Source organism: Chanodichthys erythropterus, chromosome 10 (assembly GCF_024489055.1).
Source record: "Chanodichthys erythropterus isolate Z2021 chromosome 10, ASM2448905v1, whole genome shotgun sequence".
NCBI classification, from domain to species: Eukaryota; Metazoa; Chordata; class Actinopteri; order Cypriniformes; family Xenocyprididae; genus Chanodichthys; species Chanodichthys erythropterus.
The window spans coordinates 51,776,401-51,801,039 of NC_090230.1; the positions used below are offsets into that span (position 1 = coordinate 51,776,401).

The 24,639-nt window shown below is 38.9% G+C and overlaps 1 pseudogene; it reads right to left on the bottom strand.

The window, feature by feature from the left end:
* Window positions 1-9,059: 9,059 nt before the first annotated feature.
* LOC137028391 (uncharacterized) lies at window positions 9,060-10,484 on the bottom strand (annotated as a pseudogene).
* Between the last annotated feature and the right edge of the window lie 14,155 nt (window positions 10,485-24,639).

Genomic DNA, 24,639 nt, shown 5'->3' on the forward strand with positions numbered 1-24,639 from the left:
AAGGAATATTCTGGGTTCGATACAAGTTATGCTCAATCAGCAGCATTTGTGGCGTAATGTTGTGGCATAAAAAGTTGAGCTTATCCCTCATTTTTTTTAAAAGTAAAAACTGAGGTCACATAGAATGTAAGTGAACGGGGCCAGTTTAAAATAATGAATAATGAGTATTTTAATGTTTACAAATTGGCCCTATTCACTTACAATTTGAGCGTCTCACTGTAACCTACATTTTAGCTTTTTTAAAAGAAAAGAGAGAAAAGTGGGAATTATTTTTTGTTGTCATCAACATTTAACAACAATAAACAAAAGGTTTATTGATTGATCTTAAACTAAACCCAGTATCTATGATAGCATATAGCTTATATGTTTTAGTCGAAAGTCACTGTTTTTTTTTCATGGTAAGTGCATAAAATTGATAATTTTGTCTTTGTATTTGCTTCAATTTAAAACTTGACACATGATCAATAACTGGTTATAGTTCAGGTTATGTTTTTGTTTTGGCTGGTGGCAAAATGTTACAACTTTGTCAAGTTGTGAAAAGATGTCATAAATGCAGCAAGGACAGCCAAACTTCAGTCTTTCAACAAGTGCTTCATGAGCCCTTTAATATAGACAAATGTTCCTGTCAAAAACACAGGCACAGTGGAGCCAGACACGGTGCTTTCACAACGAATGGTAGGGAAGACAGCAGTTGCACTAGCTCCATCACCATTAGCAGCCCATCCACAGCGTGATCTCTCGGCCATTAGTGTTCATTTGGCGAGACTCTGGGGAGGAGCTCGCCATCAGGCTCTCTGCTAACAATCAGATGAATAAGAATGCAGCGCCAACAGACACTAGTAATGGAGACTTCTCTTTTGATGGCATTTGTTGTGGACTGTATATGCCATGGTTCTGACCCAAAAGATGAATATGACGCACTGTATTGTTCTAGCCACTATTATTAACATTAATTTACATCATTATGAAAATATGGCTCTAAAAGCATGTTTAATTTTCTCTAAAGTTAGAAAGCATAATAAATCCTCATTATGTTCTATAAACTTTAAAAACAACCAGCATGACATTTTTTTTACCTAACTATAAACTATAAATAAAAATGAAGTAAAGTTTCATTTTTTTAATCCAAATTTCATGTCAAATTCATGATGTGGCATTGTTAGCGTCACATTTCACCAGTAGAGCTACAGAAAAAATGGGCTAAAACAAAATATTTGGAAAGTTCACACAAAATTCAAATAATCTATCATCCTTTACTCACCCTTGCTCTCCTGGTCTGAAGTTTTTTGCAATTTGTTCAAAAGAATAAGAAATTGCTTTTATGATGTGCACAAGTGACTAGATGATGAGGAGGTTGAACAAGTAGTTTTGAGAATTTCAGTTGTGATCTGAGAAATGTACCATAGCAACTGAGAAAAATTAGCAAAACATTTAAATAGGCCTAGTTTTGACTTTTGTGATGTAGCTTCTTTATTTATATCCACCCTACTAGACCCTAAAGGCACACTATGTAACTTTTGGCCATTTAGCAGTTAAAAACAAAACTCCATGTATTCTGCAAAAAAATAACATTGTTTTGGTTGTGCTTCGGCTTTGCATGACTATGTGGATGAATATGATTGTAACAATGTATAAAGTTCAGGGAAGTAGGAGGCAGGAACCAGCGAACATTCAACAATATTTTAATAAATATAATATTGACAACAAAATAAAAGTAGCGGCTAACCCTCACATCGCTTAAAAACACAACATAAATAGTCCAGGCCTGGTCCTCTCTCATCCTTCACTGTCGTCACTCCTCCTTTTATCCTCCCAGAGCTCCTCTGTGAGACTCGAGGCACTCATTAGCACTCATATCACTGGCCTTGCTCCACTCCCATGGCTTTCGGCCTCACCCTGCTTGCCAAAATGATCCTTCACAATAATGCTTTACAATGAACTCTATTAGAGAGCAACATAATTTTTCTGTTCAAAAAATACCTTACTCACCTGTAGAGTCATAAAGTCATACCTGTTAACACTCCCAGGAGTCTCCCATATTTCGCACCCAACTCCCGCTCCCCTCCCGTTTTGTTATTTCTCTCAGGAAAGTCCCATAATTTGAATGGCCCAAACCTCGTTATATGAATAATTATATGAAATATGAATATATTATTATGAATATATTATTACAAGGTTGTCCATTTGCCAGATCTTGTATGAAATGTGTTCTAGTCACACTCTACATACAAATACAAATTTCACCCCATTTGTGACCTCAACCTGGCAACAATCCAGTTGCGCTGTTGATATCTGCACAGGTAGTAGACACAGGAATTTGAATCAAGCAGCATCACTGGTAGAAATGGGAGGAGAAGACTCTCCAGTGAAAAAAAACTAAATATACATGTAAATTTAACAACAGCTGGACGGAAGAATAAGCACTTATAATAGGCTTAGTGAATCAGTGTAAGACAAAAACACATTTTGGAAGAAGTGTATTAACTATTAATTATTTAATTAAGCCAGTGACACAGTTTACACAAATTCATCTGACTTGATTTATCCCATATGCTTTGATATTTCATGGCTAATCTTCAGCTATGTAATTCATGGCTTAATACATTGGCAATTTAACATGATATTTTTAAGACCTAGGTTTAAAAGTACTCCAATGAACAAAACAAAACAAAACAAACAAACTGTTGAGACTGATAGCCTAGTGGTTAGTGCACCGACATATGGCGTAAATGCGTACACAGCAAGCCGAGTTCCGATTCCTGTCTCAAGGTCCTTTGCTGATCCTGCCCCCTCTCTCTGCCCAATGCTTTCCTGTCTGCTCTCTATTGTCCTCTCCAAATAAAGGCACAAAAAGACCATAAATATAACTTTTAAGCAAAACATTTTTAGCATGCTTATCACTCGTGTGCATCTCTTGATCACAGGCAGCTGTTTTTTTTTTTTTTTTAAATGGTCCCGTTTTGAGTGTATGGTGATGTGACAAAAATTATGCAGTTTGCTACATTAGGGGCGGGGGTGGATGATGGACAACTGGCACATCTTACCCATTGCCCATCCTCCCATATCTGATTTCAGAGGCAGTGAGTGAAACCAAAAATACATTTAAAAGCCCATAGATATAAATATGAGCCGAAAACCACATATCTGCCTCTAGGTAAGGATTGTGAAAACATCCAGAGCATGACTATTTTTGAAGTAGTGTCAGCCCGAGGCAGTAATCTAAAATCCTGCAGAAATGCTTTGATACACCCCCAACAGCACCATGACCATCTTCTGTGAAAATGTGGAGACATCCAAGGACTATATACATATATATGCGCAAGTCTTGTATTTGCAGTCTTAGCCAATTGGCTAAGTATCCAAATAAGCTTGGTTCAGGGATCAGACGTAGAATGTTCTTGAGTGGCCTGTACAGTCTTCAGATTGAAATCTTCAGATAGAAAGCAGTGGTAACATGGAAACCCAAGACTATCAGTACTCTGGAAGCTTTTTCAAGTGAGGAATGGACCAAGATTGTAGTAGAGAGGTGACAGAAGCTTCTAAGCATTTATATCCAGGCAGCGCTTATTGGAGGTTATAAAGAATAAAAGATTCTGCACAAAATTTGACGTCTGGGGGTTGAATAATTTTGTACTTGTATGTTTAGAGCCAATTAGATTTTTTTTTTCTTAATTTTTCATCAACTTTACATTCTCAGAATCTCTCAAATGTGTATTAATAAACTTTGTATAATAGTTTACTGATGTCTTTGTTGTTTTCATAAAATGTTGTTCTCAGCAGGTTAAAGGGGTATATATATATATATATATATATATATATATATATATATATATATATATATATATATATATATATATATATATATATATATATATATATATAAGAATTATGCTGCTAAAAAAGAATTATGCTGCTGCTATGTTTTCTAGTACTATAACTGTATGGCCATCACAGACATTTAATTAAAGAAAGGAACTGACCCGGCTGCTGACAGAGACTCAGTCTGCCATCCTTTCTAACACCTCTAATGGATATCTGTGCTCCACACTGGCTGAATGTCAGGTCATCTTGCCAAACTGTCTTGCATTTAAGCTCTGCATAATATTCTGTCAAGGTCATACATTTCCAAATCCAGCTTATGTCACCATTCCAATCAAATCACTGCAGACAGATCCATTGGGTTTGATCTACAGTGGATGGTTGGGGAGCGGCAGATGGAGGCAGTTGTGCTGGACAGTTTATAAACAGCTTTCCACCTCCAGAGGTGCAAATAAAACACTTTGCCAGATTGAACTGAGGGGGAAACACACATGGGGTAGTCTAGCAGCTCAAGGAAGTGGGTCAATGAAATTTGTTGTCATTTCCACCTTTTTGAATGAATCAATACCATGTCTGAAGTCTTATAAACATGTCTTATTATAAACCTTATGGGAAAGTCTTAATGAGAGACTGGGCTCATAACCATATAACCATCTGCCCCCAATTACTCTGAGGAAAATAATGTGCCACTTAATATCTTGTAAACACGAACTCAACAGCATATTTAAATAAATAAATGTTAAAGGTTTTCTGGTTGTTATCTCTGGAATGAGTCACTGACAAACGCCCACTCTCAGAACAACTTTGGTTTTTCATTCCCAAGACAGTCTTTGAATTATCTGTTGAAAAACTTCCCTGAAAAACATGATAGTAGGCCTATAATGTGTTGCCATGATATTAGAGACTAAAAATGTTGGTGGCAAGTGACAGCAAGGTTTTCTCAAACTATTTTTTTTTCATATTTAAATTCTAAATCATATTGATTAAGGGTAATTGTCACATATCTGTCTCCTATATCTGTGGTTATTAAAAAAATGTTCTTTTGCCCTACCTAGTGGAAATATCTGCTGATAATAACAAGGGCATAATCATCTCAAGTCCAAGTCTTAATGTTTCTGGTGATATAATCAAAGCAAGGTACCTCTGACCAGTGTTAGGGAAAGTTACTTTTAAACATAATGCATTTACAACATCATATTCCTCCATAAAAAAGTAACGTATTGCGTTACTTAGTTACTTTTTACGGAAAGTAATGCATTACATTACTTTTGCATTACTTTTTCTCACCTGGGCTGGGTGTTCACAGTTCACAGTTTAAAAAAAAACTTTCAGCTGTGCTGCCATTCTGGATTGAAGAAGAATAAGATGCAACAGAAGAAAGTTTAACACTTATTTCAGCAATAAATATATAAATTAATTTGATGTTTATCTAAAGTAATTTTTGCTTATTAGTATGGTTGAAGTGGATCAACTACATACAGGTTAGCAGCAAATACATTGGTTAATAAAGTGAGATTAAATACATAAAGTATGTTTGTGTAATTTAATATATTTAATTATTACAGGTTTGCATAATATTCTGAGATTGCATTTCACTGTTTTTATTAATTTTGAGTAATACTGAATTTTTTTTTTTTTTTTTTTTTTTGCAAGATGAGTAAATGCCCACTCACATTTATTCTAGAACAATAATAAGCATCATGTTCACACAAGCGCACACGATGCCTGTGCACATACTCACCATTCCTCTTAACACAGGCACAGGACAGCTGTCAGACAATAAATGGAAAAACAAATTAACTTGCTTTACTTATTTGAAAAAGTAACTCAGATATTTTATAAATTTAACAGTAATGCGTTACTTTACTAGTTAAAAAAGCAATCTGATTGCGTAACTCAAGTTACTTGTAATGCATTACCCTCAACACTGCCTCTAACTGTACATTCTTAATGGAAATTTTGTGGCTTCACTCTGCACAAGAGTTTTTTTGTACTACTGGACTGCTGCTGCAGGAATCAGGAAGAAGAGGAAAAGGAGGAAATATCGCCATTGTCTCTATCAAATTTCAGCATGCTGCTGTAATACAATTACGAAGTTATTCGATTATGCCAAGCAGGAAGGCATATCCTGCTTCTGAAAATGCAGGGAAACTGCACTGCCCATTACATAAAACTTTTTATTTTGTTTATTTTTTGCATGGCCAAAAGTTGATATGTTTTTTTTTTTTTTTTCAATTTAAATACATTGAACAAATCAATTGGACACAAATACTCAAATAATAATAACAAAAAAAGTATTTATTTTTCAGTACTGGAAAACAAATTACATTTTGAGCATTTTAATTGGACTTTTATTGGTAGAGGCCAAACACTGAGGATACAGTGAGTTGAATATTAACTTGTGACATTAAATCCTGGTGGTAGCTAGTATTTATAGCTGGTTTCTAGCTGGTCACAAACCAATTCAAACCAGCTACCAGCTTAGTGATAGTAGTCAGGCTGGTTTTGGAAAGATGGTGGCTTGTCAGGTCAACTAACTAATGACCAGCTGGAAACCAATTACTATATTAACTTGGATCTTCCAGCAAGGACAGCATGAGAAATGAGCTTTAGGAGGAATTTACAAAACACAGTTTCAACTAAACATGAAAAATCAAATCAAAAACTTTTTATACGTTTTGGCCAATCATTTACACAACAATGTCCTTTTGCACAAGTTTTTGAAAACAATACGGTTATTATCTAAGTGTAAACTACAAAAACGTGAATTTGGCATCATGCACATGCATGTTATGTGTTTGGTCTATAGGTGAGTAGTTTCTTTACAAAGTGACATCGCCAACTACTGGCCTGTCATGGATAATACAGCGTTTTTAGTCATTTTCGCAGATCCGTGTGAACAGGGATCGTTTTGACATCTCGCAAAAAATGCAAAGGATTTTTTTTTTGTCTGTTTATTTTCACAAATGGGACAGAACTAAACTCAGGAAGAGAAAAAGACAGAGAGAGGGAGTGTGTTGCTAGGCAACAAACTTGGCATCAGAATCATGCTTTTTTTCAGCATGCCTCACAGTGTGCCAGATCTGAATTCATTCATTTTTCGTTACAGTTTTGCCCTGCTTTCCTTGTGGCAGTAAAACATTACAGCAGGAGATAAATTAATGCAAGGCAGATTTGGCTAAGCTGACACCTATAAAATAAAAAAGGATAAATACAGTGCAACCACACAAGCAAATGATAAAAATATTTAAAGAAACATAGAAGTGGTGCATTTACAGATGCTAAAAACAATAGATTGTATTTTGTTTTTGTTGTTCCTCAAAACGGTGCTGTTCTCTGTTACTTAAACTCTGCCAAAGCTTTTTGTTAGCCACAATTCACCACAATCACAGACAGCATCCATGACGTCACTTCGTGAAATCGATAAATACACAGAGCAGTGAACTGAAATAGCCTCTTGCTGTTAGGAGTATCAAAAGCTGAATACAGTAATGATATTCATATTTAACTATTTCACATATAAGTTTAAAATATTGTAGCTGAGGCCCCAGCGTGAGGTTTTTTAAGGCGACCACTATTTTAGAACGTGGGCCTTCTTGTGCTTGTGGACACATCGCCATTGGCCTTCCATGGCAACACGTCATGCCGCAGCCACAATAGAGCTGTATGAATGATGTAGCCTATCGTTTTTATTTCATTTTTCCTTTTTTATTCAAAGTACTCACTTGTAACAAACTTGTAAACTATATTATGAAATATCTGTTATTCCAACTGCCAAATATGCTTTAGTGAATGTGTTTTGTTGTTTAACCCTTTGAGCGGTATGGTCCCACATATGGGATTTTTATTTCTGTGCCACATATGGGATTTCGAACATTCAGCGACGTCACATAACTGCCAGATTCAAACTGTGCTTTCGCGCTCTGGCTGTGAGACGGACGCGCGCAGCTCTTGTCATATATCACAACTATGCAGTGTTTTCAGCCACATAACATTTCTTTTAAGGTTTCAATACGCATAAGCACCATTAAAACAATATATTTAGAGTTTATAAAATACACATCAGTGGAAGGAGCAATAACAATCCATTTAAATACAATTTGCCAACATTTATTCATATCAGACACACATAAGTAACTACAAAGTTTACTCTATTATTCTTCCAGTTCACCAGCCACTTACTTGCATATATTTCGGGAGAAAATGATGAATTCATCTGCTGTAAATCAGACTGACAGAACTCTGTGAACTGCAGTGCAAACTAAGATGGCGGCGCCCATCTCGCGTTATAGATCAAGATAAAGATCATTTATAAAGGCTTTTAAACGACAAAACGCACTCACTTACACATATTTGAGGATCCGAATATCAGATAGTTGATGACATGGTAAGCAAGTTTGTGAATATTTTAAATAAACAAGGAAAAACAAAATAATAGTGATCCATCTGTCATACAGTGTTATTGTGGCTGCGTTCACCGCTCGTGACACGCAAGACAGTCTTAGATCATCAGACACCCTTGCCTGGGCAACCCAGCCGGGGTTGATCAGCCCCTGGCGTCGCTATGGAAACATTAAAGGCAAACGTTCTAAAATAACAGTCGCCTTAAAAAAACTCACTCTGGGGGGACAGTTAGAATATTTTAAACTCACGCTCGAAAGGGTTAAACCCCTTTTTAATGATTATTAGTTGATCAATAATGTGCGATGGGTGCCACCATATTAGTTTGCACCACAATTCAGAGAATCAGATTGGATGGATTTACAACATAAATTCATCCACTACTCCTGAAATACATGAAAGTAAGTGGCTGATGAACTGGGAGAATAATAGAGTATTAAAAGTGTGAAAGTAGGTTTCTGAAACAACCAATAGTGCAACTTGGACACATGATCAGTGATGAACCCAGGGTCGTAGGGTGTTTGGGGTCTTAGATCATCAGACACCCTTGCCTGGGCAACCCAGCCGGGGTTGATCAGCCCCTGGCTTGTGTCCAAGTAGCAACTACACAATGGATCGGGGTGATACAGAGCTCCTTTGAAGCTTCTATGATGTTCTTGATGGCCCTTCTTCCCTGCACCCCTCTAATACCAAGGAGACTGAGTGTCAGATGCAGAGACTTGAAAAGCCCCTGCAGCCCACCTCAATGGGCTTGCAGTGGACCTTCCACCCATGTCTTCTACATTACTCTGCCAGTTCAAGATACTAGGCCTTCTTGCACTTGTGGGCCTCCTCTATTATCACCTGTACCTTCCCTCTCCCAAGGATTTTGGGCAACAACTCAAAATGAGCTCTAAGGAATCTCTTGCCAGGCACAGTAGGCATGCTTGGGTATTAGCTAAACCCCAGGATTCAAGGTTGGATGGACATGGAAGGACATCATACAATGAATGAATCATAAACTTGAGTCTAGCTGGTTCTGACTTCCAAAGTTCTGCCCAGGTGATGAGGAAAAACTATGTAAGATCTTACCTCTTCCACCTCTGCATGGATCTCTTCTTGGATTAGCTGATGTATCTTTCTTTCCAGGGCTTTGTTGTAGTGTAGTCTTGTGTAGCTACCAATCCTGGCTCATCTGGCTGCCACAGAGCCTACCAACATGCCATGTCTCAGCCTTACTTCTGCCTGCTCAACTGACTCCTGCCCTCTACACTTCCTCCTAGTTCTAACTGTGATGTCTTCAGAGGAGACTCTGGTGTCAGCTGAGTCTCTGTAAAGTAACACCTCTGGTGTTCTTACAACTGTGGTGACGCTAAAATCTTCTGTCAGGCTGGTGAAAGGAAGCTGTAGCTTATTGGTGTGCAATGCTGCTCAGGCTCTTTGGTAGGCCCAGCCACCTGTGAAGGAACTCTTCCCTTCCTCATGACCAAGGACCTGGATTTGGGCAGCTTGAAACACATTCTCACCCATGTAATGATGTCCCAGAGGTGAACCTCAAACTGAAACTATTGCAGTTATCCAGTATGAGGTCTTTAATCCTCTCTTGTATCTTGTCAGCGCTGTTGCTACAAGTTTATGTGGAATGGATCCATAGGCTTTGGCAAGGTCTAGGCAAACGACTGCCAGGTCTCCTCTATTCTCCCTTGCCTCACAGATCAACTGGGTAACCACTCCTGTTTGCTTTATACAGCCTGGCATATCTGGGACTCCTCCTTTCTGCACTATATCAATGTAGGAATTCCTCAGGAGATACACTGTTAGGCGATAAGCAAGGACTTTAAAAAAGACTTTGCTTTCCACACTGATCAGAGAGATGTTGCGGAATTGCGTGATGTTACTTGTGTTCTCCTCCTTTGGTATCCGGACACCTTCTGCATGTCTCCACTGCTTAGCTACCTCCACCATACTACCCTGATGAGTCTCCACATCCTGTCCAGGAATCTTGGGCAATGCTTTTACACTTTGCATGGCACTCCACTCGGCCCTGGATCTGAGCAAGTTAGCGCTCCTCTAACTGTATCCCTGAATTCTGCCAGGGTGGGCTCTTTGATGTTAAACAGGATGAAGGGTTCAAGTGGTGAAATGAACTCTTTGCAGTGGGCAAGGTGTTCCTCCCTCTTACTGTCGCTGTATGTGTCACTGAGATGTTGGTTAATGACTTCTTCCGGGCATTCAAGGGTCCCAGTCCACTCCTGAATGTGCAGCTCTTTAGTGAATCTCAGCATGTCGGAGGGAGATGAGATTCCATCTTAGGATGTCCTAAAACTCTGTGAGGGCTGGTCTATCCTACTCTCTCGCCTTCCTGTACTTGTGTTTTATAGACTTAATTTCTTTCCTGAGCTGGGTGATCTCAGAAGGGCAGTTTGGGGTACTAACCCTCACTGCTCTGGGTTGCCATCTCTCTGTGCTGTCCACTGTTTCTCAAGTCATCACCAAACTGTCCGTGGTCGTCATCCAGTCTTTCCTGGAAGTCATTGGCAAGGCCAGACTAGGCACATTTGAATTTAACAGTTGATCACGTGATCATTCTAATCACAACGGTGATTAGAGTTAAAAGTGCACTATGCCACTTTTTTGTTCAAAATTTAGCCTAAAATGCCTAAAAAAGACATACCCAAAGTAAATTGCATGCTGTTCTTGAACCATTTAGAGTATTTTCATGGTTTTGGTATGTGTACCGTGGGCGGTACAGTGGAACGATAACAGGTTAAAGGAACACTCCACTTTTTTTTTGAAAATAATTTTCCAACTCCCCTAGAGTTAAACAGTTGAGTTTTACCGTTTTCGAATCCATTCAGCCGATCTCCGGTTCTGGCGGTACCACTTTTAGCATAGCTTAGCATAGTTCATTGAATCTGATTAGACCGTTAGCATCGCGCTTAAAAATGACCAAAGAGTTTTGATATTTTTCCTATTTAAAACTTGACTCTTCTGTAGTTAAATTGTGTACTAAGACCGACAGAAAATGAAAAGTTGCGATTTTCTAGGCTGATATGGCTAGGAACTATACTCTCATTCAGGCGTAATAATCAAGGAACTTTGCTGCCGTATCATGGCTGCAGCAGTGCAATGATATTACGCAGCGCTAGGCTATCAGTCTCAACATTTTGTTTTTTTGTTTTGTTGTGTTTTGTTTTGTTCATTGGAGTACTTTTAAACCTAGGTCTTAAAAATATCATGTTAAATTGCCAATGTATTAAGCCATGAATTACATAGCTGAAGATTAGCCATGAAATATCAAAGCATATGGGATAAATCAAGTCAGATGAATTTGTGTAAACTGTGTCACTGGCTCAACTAGCTACTTAATTTCTTATTTTGTCAAGACCACGTCAACTAAATTTAAATATTAAATCTTTGAAAAAAATCATATTTTAGTTTTATAAACACGTGTAACATTTTACAAAAGTTGCAAGGCAAGTTGTCATGTTGCAGATACCCTGAAGTATAATTATCCAAATGAATTTTTATTTAGGTAAAGGTGACAAAAAATCTTAGTTATGTAATCAGTTTACTACTGTTACACTTAAAATATACTTAAAAGTTTACTGTTACGGATCCCTTGTTCCCCTGGACTCCATTTCCCAAGATCCTCCTGTTCTCCACACCTGCACCCACTTCCTCGTCATCTCCCCATCTTCACAGATCACCTGCACCTGGACTCTCTCATTAGCACACCCTTTATAATGCACTCACTCCCTGCACTCCTTGTCTGTCCTGAATGTTAGTTTGATGTGTGTATCCTCGCTACTATTGTGAATAAACGCTCTTCTTTGTGGATATCCGTTACCGACTCATCTCTCCCACACCAGCATGTAACAGAAGGACAGACCCAAACCGCTGGATATCCTTCTTCCAGGTGGGACGTTCGCTGGAGAGGTATGTGGAGGAGTTTGTTGAGTTGGCTTATTTGACAGATTGGTCAGATGCTCATTTGATGGCCCTGTTTTTGGATGGACTGGACGAGGACACCATCCGCTTCTCCGAACCTGACGATTGTGTCTCCTTAGCTGATGCTATAAATTTAGTTTTGTATTTAAATTGCTCCCAATTCTTTATCCAAGAAGTTCAGGATGTTAAGTGTTCCTCTCGTCCAGTCCTTCCAAAAACACGGGCAGCCTGGCCAGTCTGCCGAGCTCCATCCTCCTCCTCATGCCCCTCCAGTGAATGTTCCCCCTGTGTCCTGCCGGGCCCACAAATCTCCACTGGGTCTGGTAAACCTAAGAGGAGGAAGAAGAAGAAGGGCGAGCGCTCTCCAGTCTCCTGCGAGCCGCCCGCTCCAGTCTCCTGCGAGCCGCCCGCTCCAGTCTCCTGCGAGCCGCCCGCTCCAGTCTCCTGCGAGCCGCCCGCTCCAGTCTCCTGCGAGCCGCCCGCTCCAGTCTCCTGCGAGCCGCCCGCTCCAGTCTCCTGCGAGCCGCCCGCTCCAGTCTCCTGCGAGCCGCCCGCTCCAGTCTCCTGCGAGCCGCCCGCTCCAGTCTCCTGCGAGCCGCCCGCTCCAGTCTCCTGCGAGCCGCCCGCTCCAGTCTCCTGCGAGCCGCCCGCTCCAGTCTCCTGCGAGCCGCCCGCTCCAGTCTCCTGCGAGCCGCCCGCTCCAGTCTCCTGCGAGCCGCCCGCTCCAGTCTCCTGCGAGCCGCCCGCTCCAGTCTCCTGCGAGCCGCCCGCTCCAGTCTCCTGCGAGCCTACCGCTCCAGCCCTTTCCGAGCCTACCGCTCCAGCCCTGTGCAAACCGCCAGATGATGCGGTCTGGCTAATTGACTTTTGGTCCGAACCCGCAGCGCCAGTCTCCGCCGCCGAGCAAGCAGCGCCAGTCTCCGCCGCCGAGCCAGCCGCTCCTAGTATGAACTGTGTTGTAGAAGTCTCCAGCCCTAAGACTGTTTACCCTCCCTGCCTCCCTCTCCCACCTCCACCCATGTGTTTACACTGCACCTCCACCTCAAGCCCCCTCGCCCAGATCTCCACCTCGGACCTCAGGGCGATTACCTACACCCTGGCTCCAACCTCCCTCGTCTCCACCATGGCCCATCAGTCCTCCAGCCTCACAAGTCTCCATCCTGCCTCCGCTCACACCTTGGTCCCTCGTCAGCCTGCCTTCCCCTCTGGACTACACTCCTCCGTCTCCGCTCCGTCCCTCCGTCCCTCGTTTCCAGTTGGCTTCCTCACTCCCCCTGGTGTTCACTTTGTTGTCTGTCGTCCTTATTCTACTGCGGCCTTCTGGAGCCCGGCTGCGCTTCGGTCCCGCCGGTCCTTCAGTGCCGCCTGGGCTCAACGGCTGGAAGGTTTCGGTTCCTGACCCGCCATGGCCGCCCTCGGCCCCTGACCCGCCATGGCTTTTGAACCTGCCCTGGAGACCTCCACTCCAGTCTACTCCTCCCCCTGCTCCGGTTTGAGGTCTCCAGGGCGCCCGCCCCCCTCCCGGTTGTTACATCTATGGCGCGAGGACGCGCCTACCGGGAGGGGGAGGTACTGTTACGGATCCATTGTTCCCCTGGACTCCATTTCCCAAGATCCTCCTGTTCTCCACACCTGCACCCACTTCCTCGTCATCTCCTCATCTTCACGGATCACCTGCACCTGGACTCTCTTATTAGCACACCCTTTATAATGCACTCACTCCCTGCACTCCTTGTCTGTCCTGAATGTTTGTTTGATGTGTTGATGTGTGTATCCTCGCTACTATTGTGAATAAACGCTCTTCTTTGTGGATATCCGTTACCGACTCATCTCTACCACACCAGCACGTAACATTTACTTTTATACACTAAAAGGTATGCCAATTAGTAGTATTGAAACAGTACACTTACAAGTATAATACTAGTACATTCATATTAGTATTCTTACTAAGTAAAGTATACTTTAAAATATACTTAAACTTTACTTAAGTATAAATAATAAAATTATACTTATTTTTTTGTAAGGGGCGCTTTTACAAAAAACCTTATGTAATGGGCAGTGCAGTTGGGTTTTTTTTTTTAAAAAAAAAGGTTTTTCTATTGTTTTTATTCCATACTGTGTTAAAGTGCACCTATTATGATTTTACGAATATTACCGTAGTGTAATATTATGTAGTGTGTAATACAGCTGTTTACTAATGTAAAAGGTCTGCAAAGTTTTAAAGATCTAAAGTGCACAACAAAATAAAGTTATTGTCTCCTAAAAGAAAAAATCCTTTCTGAACTGCGGAAAAAAGTTGTCAGCAATTCAGTCTCACTTCTTGTTACATTCCTATATAATAATGTAACAAATTTGCATAATGGCACATACTGTAAGCGGTAGACCAATCACAACAGACTGGGCCATCTGACCAATCAGGGCAGAGTAGGCTGGTGGTAAGGAGGGGTTTAGAGAGACAGAATCTTCGAACAAACTCTTTTCAGGCTCTTTCAGAAATTAAGTGATGTGCAATGTATATTATCATAAAATTAAAGTGTTTTTTGACCTTGGATGCATGTAAACCTTTTGTAAGAGAACTCCAAAAACAAAATCAGTAACCTTTAAAATAGCATAATGGGTGCACTTCAAAGCAAGCTGAAGGTGGTATTTCAACCAGCATGCTATGAAAGGTGTCTCTTAGCAGCACAGGATGAGGAGACTGCAAACCAGACACTGTCATAACCTACTTGTGCAGCTCGGGCCTCTGAAGACGTGCATGAGCTGATTAATTAGAAATGAACTGACAAGGAAGACAAATCCATTCTCATCTGTGTGGGCCCGAGGAAGGGCTCTCACTTTGTCTGTGGCTGAATCGAAGTGAAGCTTGTACATAAATCAAAACTCAATCAACATTTTATTCTCAAGGAAATATGAATTTTAAAACACCCCTTAATAATGCTAAGGTGCCTTTTTCATCCTTTTGGATATTTTGCATAAAAATTATGCTGTCTGCATCTTTAATTTATCATGACAGCACTTGACAAAGCTTACAGTTTTAAAACAGGAGGTGCTCTTAAAACTTTAAGTGTATAATGGAGTGAAATGCAAGAGGGGAGGGGAGGAAAATGGAAAGAGAAATGAGGAGAGACATCAACAATCATAAGCTGACGTCAATACCTCAGACAGTTTACTGTAAGACACATCCCTATCATAGTTCGGCTAAAAGCATATCTGTAATATTCATATTAAGAGCTTTCTTTCAAAACTATTAGACTACTTACCTAACACAGAGCATAGCCATACATTAAAATGAGAGACTGCCACTACCCAACACTACTCAACATCTTAATGACTGATGACTTTGTATATATGCCTACATACATCACTGTACATTATACATTATTGTTATTATATATCCATCCCATTCTAAATCATACTTTTCAGTGAGAAAACGTACTCTGTTTTCCATATAAAAGTGGAAAATACCTGACAATGCTCAGCTATACTACTGGACCAAATAAGCGGAAAATACACAATTAAGCTGATCTCATTTCCACCTCCGCACATCCTCAACAATTAGGCTACACAGCGGATGTCCCCGGAGATGACTCGACGCTATTGCAGTCATCATATACTTCACTGTGGCAAACTGACGGGAAGCTGGAAAAACACTGAGCGGATTGAGGTTTAACGGCACATTATAACAGTACTGGATGCAAATATGTTGTGATGGAGGTAATCAGACACGCTTAGGGCTTGAGACATTCTGAAACAACAGATATAATAAATAGTGAGACATCAGTTGGGAACCAGAGGACTGTGGTGCACTTCAGTTGGAATGATGGTATATATTATTCATTAGTCTTATTCATGAATGAGATTTGGTTGTGTTTCTATTGAGTTTAGCCAATTTTGGCAGCCAGTTATGAGCACTAATCTAGGTTACTCCCCAATAAACATAAAAAAAAACACAGAATAATAGAACGGGAATGACTTTGAAGCTCAAGTAGCTAAATTGAACATGGAAGTGTAAATTTTTCACAAGGTCTTTTTGAAGACCCTGTGAAATCACTTTGTGTGCTGTTTTTTCCTGTTGATGAGAGTGCAATAGTGACTGTCCAATTTTTTAGCGGCCTTAGTTCCATTTGTATTGAGTATGAGAACCAAACCCACCAGCTACGAGGTCATTAATGACATTACTAACTTTTATTAGAAGCAAAAAAGTGTTTTAAAATTGGACAAAAAAGTGCAAGACTGCATACTTTACGCTTTAATGAAGGAAAGAAATACAATACCATGAAGCATTGCGAATGACATAATTAAATTAAAAACATGGTAAAATATAAAAATATTGATTTAAAGATGTAAAATATGCATATACACAAAACTATTTAAGTAGTTTGAGAGTGTAGATAGACTGACACAATTATGTCATTCTCAATGGTGCTAAAGAGTTCTTTTTGCCGCAATTCTCAGATTGGCAGAGATTTCTTCACAGAATCATGGGTAATGTCGTTTTTCACCCAGAATTCTGCTGTTAAGTATGATTATTTAACAAATGTGTTGAAATAATGGGGGCTGATAGCTTCAACAAAAGCATAAACCATTGCTTAACAACCATGTATCTCACATCAGGTCTGTCTTTTATAAAGGTTTATAAGTTATTGATGTAAAAATGAAGAGGAAGTCTGTCAGTTTTAAATTTATATATCTGCTAAAGTTAAATATGTTCCTTTAAAAAGACATAATTATGGTAATAAAAAGTACTAAAACAGAGATTTTATGTTTTGTGGGTTTTTCAAGCTTTGCTTTAAGGCACTCCACCCTACCCTTATGTAAATCTCATTTGTTTAAAAGACCTCCGAAATAACAGGCGAATCTCAACATAACACCGACTGTTACGCAACAGTCGGGATCATTAATATGTACGCCCCCAATATTTGCATATGCCAGCCCATGTTCAAGGCATTACACAAGGGCAGCCAGTATTAACGTCTGGATATGTGCACAGCTGAATCATCAGACTAGGTAAGCAAACACAGACAATAGCGAAAAATGGCAGATGGAGCAATATTAACTGACATGATCCATGATATCATGATATTTTGAGAGAACACTGCTTACACCATATCCATACTTGTTGGGGCATTACAATTTCTGATCACAAGATAGTCCTACTCTTGTTATAGAAATTCCATAGAAGATGGAAAATAATTATCTTTTCCCATGGCGTGACAAAATGACTGGATATCATGTTTTTGTTTCCTCTGGCTGTTTCTTAAGAAAGATCTCTTTCCTGAACTTTGCAACTAAAAAACTGGGGTAGTCAGGAAATCATTTCCAAGATAATGGCTAGAAGCACTGAAAATTAGATCTCTTCATTTACATGCAAAAATTAACCAATAAAACACTAACTGGATTGATTTTTCCTAAATACATGCATAATAGCTGTAAACACCCATTTGAGCACACATCCACAAAATAGATGACTTGGCTGGGATCACTGGCACAATGTTTGACATGAGCAGAGGAAACTGAGCTTCGAAAGGAATAACATTCCTAGAGGTATTTCCTATACAGACAAAAAGAAAAATGTCCCAAAACCATTATCCAGCTTGATTCAATGCCCCAGATGTCATGTAAAGCCTGCATGCACACTGTCTAAAGACAGAGCCAGATTGTGCCCACTGAATGCCACAGCTCACCCTAAGGATATGACTAAAATAAAACAAACAACCACAGCCCTATAAATACTTTACAAGAATAAAACTTTTATAATGGCTTTCTTATTCATGCTACAGTGCTTTTAAATAGACATAAAACTACTGCCTGCTTGCCTGTGACGCTCAGGGATTTTTGCATTGTTTTCCATTATATTCTCTAATGCAAACTGTTTATGTTTCTGGGAACTCAAGGCATAATAGAAGCCATTGACATCTTTAATGTGGTCTGCAAGTTCACACTCTGTTTCTTCAATTGAACGTTTGCTTTACTGCCATATCTTTTATTCAGTAAATATTTAGAGTGTTTATTGATCAGCATCCTCTTGTCCTTTGCAGTAGAACAGACTGACCTTTCCTCTCAGACATCTCTAGCAGCTCTCTCTATCACTTCCTGTTGTGTTAAACTGTCTTGTGGACATATTTGTGAAACCTTCCATCCAAATTGGTGAATTTAACTTATGCAGAAAACTGGAATATATCATAAAACATTTTCAAATAAAGCACCCTTTCCTTCCCATGTGTTCAAGAGAATGAAACCATCACTTCCTGAGAAATTGGTGCAAAATATCTGTAATAAAAATGGAAGTTGCTGCAATCAAGGAAGTCACTGTGGCTCTTTTTTCCTAAATCATAAATGACTTGTGCCTCAGAGAACGCAGTCGCAATGCAATAAACACTGTCATGTTGTTTTGGTGTTCTGGGAGGTCATTAAACCAAAATCATTTTGATGACAGACTTCGGCTCAGGCATTTTTCAGAATAATCAAACTACCATTTGAGATGCTGTGCAGTAAGATCTTTTGCTGGTTAGTCCAGTTATCCAATCACGTTGAGACAACGTTGCGTAGGTTTTTTGTTGCAAATCGAGGGAATTGCATGTCTTCTTTTTGGATAAAAAATGCCTCAACCAAGCGCATAGTTTTTTATGCGATTTCCAAAAATGTGCATAAAAATAGGTGGATGGAAACATAGCTAGTGTGGTATTATCTTTTTTTAATTCACCTTGAAAATTGACAACTCTTGTTTGTTTTTTGTATTTTTTTAAAAAAATTTAAAAATTAAATTATTTATTATGCGGCCTTATGTCTCACACAGGACGAACAGGATTAAGTAAATAAGCAGTATTTATTATAAATGATTTTACATGGACATAATTTTTCTCCTCATAACCTTTAATCAAAATAAGTTCCAAAATAACATCACATGATTGACATAGCATTAAATCCCTTATTGAAACATATTCCAGTGGTATGGTACATCATTAGTTTTTACATGAGAAATAAAAAATAAGTAATTTTGCATTTTCAGTAGAACTTTGTGTAAAAATGTCTTACCTCTTGATGGTCCCGTGAATTATGAGCTAAATACACCGGCTGGTATAACTTCCGGTCAGGGCTTGGCAACAGGCGGACTATGGTGGGTGCTGAAATTAAATTATTGTTCACATCTATAGCAAAACAAGGTCACTGTGCTATTAGCATTAGACACATCCTTGCTTTGACTGTCCTAAAGCTGCAGCCACAGATGAAGTCAATAAATATGAATATAAAACATGTCTTCTTAACTATGTCTTGAACATTTCTCCTCATCATTCCTTACTTATCATAATGACATTGGGTAAAAACACCATATGGTCAAGCACTTCAGTTTAAATGTCACTCTTTGTCTGTAGAAAGGTCTCAGTGTGGCTTGACAGCAGTTGTAATAGCATAGGGTTTATTTTGGGCTTCTTGATTTAAATCTCGAAGCCTGATATGTTGCCTAAAAGCCCCTTTCATCTAGATGAAGTTTGAGAGGAAGTTAACCACAAAGCTTCATCTGAGATTATCGAGAGTTTCGACCTTTTTTCCGCAGGGGTGTGCAAATTCCTTTTTAATGGTTGAATTATCTTGTCACAGCCTGTCCTGAGCAGGCACTTTCCACAAGTTATAGTCAAACTGAAATTGAATATGCTGTGTCGTGAAATACAGTTACAGCAAGATTTCACTGTGGGCGGGGCTACCCTAGTGCAACACAACAGAAAAAAAAAAAAAACTTCTTGTCTCTCATCACAACTGGTTTAAGGCAGTCATGTCTTTTTATATATTTATATACACTATGCTTTTGGAGTCAATATACACAATTTTGGAGTCAATAAAATTTGTCTTGTTTTGTATCTTGGAAGAAATTAATACTTTTATTCAGCAAGAATGCATTTTATTGATCATAAGTGACAGTAAAGTCATTATAATGTTACAAAACATTTCAATTTCAAATAAATGCTGTTTTTGAACTGTCTATTCATCAAATAATTTGAAGGGGAAAAAGTAGCACAGTTTCCACAAAATTATTTGTTACATGTGCCCTGGGTTTGTGTTCATCAATGTTTTCATATGGACTCCATTTCCCACAATTCCCCATCTAGAAACTAATCACAACATCACACCCGTTTCTCATCAGGACCTTTATAAGCTGCATTCCAACACACACACATGACTGAGTATTGTTTAGTCTAATGTTCGCATACCGTGTTATCCTTGTTTCCTTGTTCTGTCTTGCCTAGCCTGTGTTTTTTTTTTTATCATTTGCTGCCTGCCTTGACCACTGCCTGTATTTTTTGGATTACTATTTTTCCTTGCCCTGTCTGTTAGGCTACTGTTTGCTGGTGATTGACCTACTCCCTGTTTGACTATGATCTTAATAAAGCCTGCTCTTGGATCCACAACTACGTTGTCACGCTCACATATGTTACAATATTAAGCAGCACAACTGTTTTTCTCTTGATCAGCAAATTTCTGAATGATCATGTGACACTGAAGACCTGGAGTAATGATGTTGAAAATTTAGCTTGGCATCACAGTGTTATGTGCAGCCAAGACAAGGAAGAATTGAAAGAGGAGGATCTAATTGCAGCACTCTTAAACTTTTATTTAAAAAAATAACAAGGATTCCAAAACACAGATAGGCTGAACTGTAACCGAAGTAAAGAAAAAATACAATACAGGACAATTAACTGAAACAAACTGAGGGCTTCAATACACAGACTAAATAAGGACCCAAACAAGACCCAGGTGAACATAATAGAGTGGTGCAGGTATGACATCACTTTGTAGCCCAAAACGCGAAAGCGAGTTTTAGCATTTTAGCACTTCCGGTTCCATCGTGCCGAAGTCAATGGGTTTCTTGAATGGGATTTTGGTTAAATGGATGAAATAAGTTCTGTGGTGAACACAAGCTCAATACACTTTCACGTTTTATTCTACAATATAACATACATCAGTATTACCCACTCGTGAATTTTTAAAGTTGTTATGTGTCTTGAAAATGACGGTTGCTAACAAGTGGCTAAATGGGACTATACATGCAGTCGGGGACATTTCACGACACTTCCTGTTGCCACAGGTGGCGCTTTGACTGTAACTAATTATGGGCATCTAGATGTCTTCAGGTCAGGACTCTAATAAAACATGTGAAGTTTGGGGGAGATCTAACATTGTATGCCCAAGTTTCAGCAACTTCCTGTTTCATGGCAAAACATCATATTTTGTCAGGCCGCCACAGACACGCCCTTCAGCGAAAACTCTAGATCTTTGAAATTTAACGTTGTAAAGGCCTTTAGATTAGACTGACCAAATATGATGTTTATCTGATAAAATCTCTAGGAGGAGTTTGCTAAAGTACAATGTCTGGAAATGGCAAAAATTTTGCAGAGAAAATACAAAATATCTCACTTCCTGTTGGGTTTTCAGATTTGACCTTTTTTATAGGTATTGGGCTGTTACATATGTCTACCGAATTTCATACTTGTACATGAAAAGTAGTGCGAAGCGCGCTTAATTTAAATTTTGTAGGTGGCGCTATCGAGCCATTTTGCCACACCTAATTCTGAAACCCATATCAGATGTAAATGTTCACCACTTCTGATGTGTATGCAAATTTTAATGAGTTTTCGAGCATTTTAAACACATTTCTGTGTTTTTCTCTTCCAAATCTTTGGAAGAGAAAAAAGCCATTAAGGCGCAAGATGGATGACACAAAATCCACTGAAATGCGGCAAACACCATCTCATCTCCTTGCTCTGCCATTTCAGGGCCCAACGATGTCATAAATTTCCCACCATTATTGATCTCTTGTCTTTTTCTCAGGAAGTAAACTAGAGCAGGAAAAAAGGCTCTCACTGTTCCTCAAGCCTATAGTCGCCCCTGCTTTGAGTAGTTTGTGTAATGGCACCTGACGGATAAAGAGTTTTAGAGAACCACTCTCGCAACGTGTTTTGTGCTCCTCCACTCCACCATCAATAAGAACAAAGACACTCTTGCTAATTCTTCTATCATCACTTTGCTTTTGTAAGGTTTCCAGGGCTATGTACATCTGCATTGCACTTAAGGGAATTACAGGAGATGTAGGGCCAATCAGAGAATCCATTCTACTGTCATGAGACTGCAGAGTGTCCATCAATAAAACTGCATCAATTAGACAGGAAACTTAAAGGAATAAGTCACCTAAAAACAAACAAACAAACAAAAAAAAAACTTATCCTCATGTCTTTCCAAACCTGAATGAATTTCGTTCAAATAGATTTTTTTAAAGACAAAAAAATGAAAGTGCATAAGGACTGAAGCTGTCAAGCTCCAAAATAACAAATAAACACACCTCAAACAAGTGTATTTCCAAACAGCAGTTTTGAAGAACACACCAAAATTTAAGGGGTTAGTTCACCCAAAAATGACAATTCTGTCATTTATTACTCACCCTCGTGTCATTCCACACCTTTTCATCAAAAACCTTTATTTCTTTTCAACTAAAGAAAGAAAGAGATGAACATCTTGGATGACATGCGGGTGAGTAAATTATCAAGAAAATTTTATTTGAAAGTGAACTAATCCTTTGACACTTTCAATGCCCAGAAAGGTACTAAAGACGTATTTAAAACAGTTCATGTGACTACAGTGGTTCAACCTTAATGTTATGAAGTGATGAGAATACTTTTGTGCGCCACAAAACAAAATAACGACTTTATTCAACAATATCTAGTGATGGGTGATTTCAAAACACTGCTTCATTAAGCTTCGAAGCTTTACGAACCTTTTGTTTTGAATCACTGGTTTGGAGCGCGTATCAAGCTGCCAAAGTCATGTTCATGAACCATTGAAATTTCGAAACACTTATGACGTAACAAAGCCTCATTTACTGAAATCACGTGACTTTGGCAGTTTGATACACGCTGCTTCGAAGTTTCATGAAGCAGTGTTTTGAAATCGCCCATCACTAGATATTGTTGAATAAAGTCGTTATTTTGTTTTTTTGGCGCACAAAAAGAATTCTAGTCACATTAAAGTTGAACCACTGTAGTCACATGAACAGTTAATTGCATTTTAAGTAGTTAAGTTGTTGTTCACTGAAAATCTTGCTCATGAGAGAAGTAGCAAGGTTGTGAAAACCATTTGGATTGAATCAGACTGATTCAGTTCTTGAGTTCAACTCATTAACTCAAATTTCAGTCACACAAAGCTATCAAATGGCTTCTTGGAATAGACTTGGAATAAGTCACATGGCTCACTTTTATGATGTTTTTGTCATTTTGGAGCTTGACAGACCCAGTCCTCATTCGCTATATTTGGAAAAGACAAAGATATTATTTAAAATACACCTCAGGTTCGGAACGACATGAGAGTAAGCAATGACAAAATTTCATTTTTGGGGTGAATTGCTAATTTAAACACCCTTTGAGAACTCTGCATGATGTATTAGTGATAACCCTGAACCTTTGCATTTGGAGATATGAGCAAATTATTGTTCTTTCAACATCGACTATTATCATAATTACAGAGGGAATATCAGAGAACGCTCAGTGCTCTTTTTGTACGGCTGTGCAGCCTTCATCCAAAGAGCAGAATAGCTACATGGTGCGCGAATGCGGGGGAGGAAGGTCGTAATTGGCTGTGAATAGATTTGCCATTAAGAGGCGCGGTAGGGGAGACCCCACTCATGGTCCTCCTGTGACACATCTACCTGATTTACAAGGTCAATAAGTCAACTACAGAGATATTTTTGAGACCAGTTGGTGTTTTTGTCCTAAAAGTAGTGCTAATCAAGACATTGATTCTGTATATACGAGAGAAAGATTGATCACTGCCAGATTGATTATAAGTCCAATTATATCCTTGGGATACTGAAAGGCCATGTAAAAGAAAATCAACATTTATGGCACGTCTCCTGGTTTCATATGATGCATTCTCAAGGAAAGTCAAGGGAAAACTGACACCTTTGCCTCAGTAGTCTAATGTGTATCTATGTATAGCCATAGCTATTCATAAATGTTAGAATATTCCCCTTGCTCTGTTGAGATTGACCTTCATATAGGGAGTCCCATGCAAAGACCTTAAAATATGTGCAAAAATAATAGTAATTAACTTCTTATTTTCCTCTATAATTCTTGTATCATATGAAAATATGAATGTAGCATGGTTTCCAGAAAAATATAACGCAGCAAATCTGATTTCCACATTGGTAATTATAAGAAGAAATGTTTTTTGAGCAATAAATCATCATATTAGAATGATTTCTGAAGAATCATGTGACATCAGTCAAGTAATGACGCTGAAAATTCAGCTTTACATCACAGGAATAAATTATATTTTAAAATGTCCTAAAATAGAAACAGTTATTTTAAATTGTAATTATATTTCACAATACTGTTTTTACTGTATTTTTGGTCAATTAAATGCAGCCTTTATTAGCATTAAAGACATTTTTCAAGAACATTAAAAAACCTCTTAACTTTTGTATATAATCATCTTTAAAATATT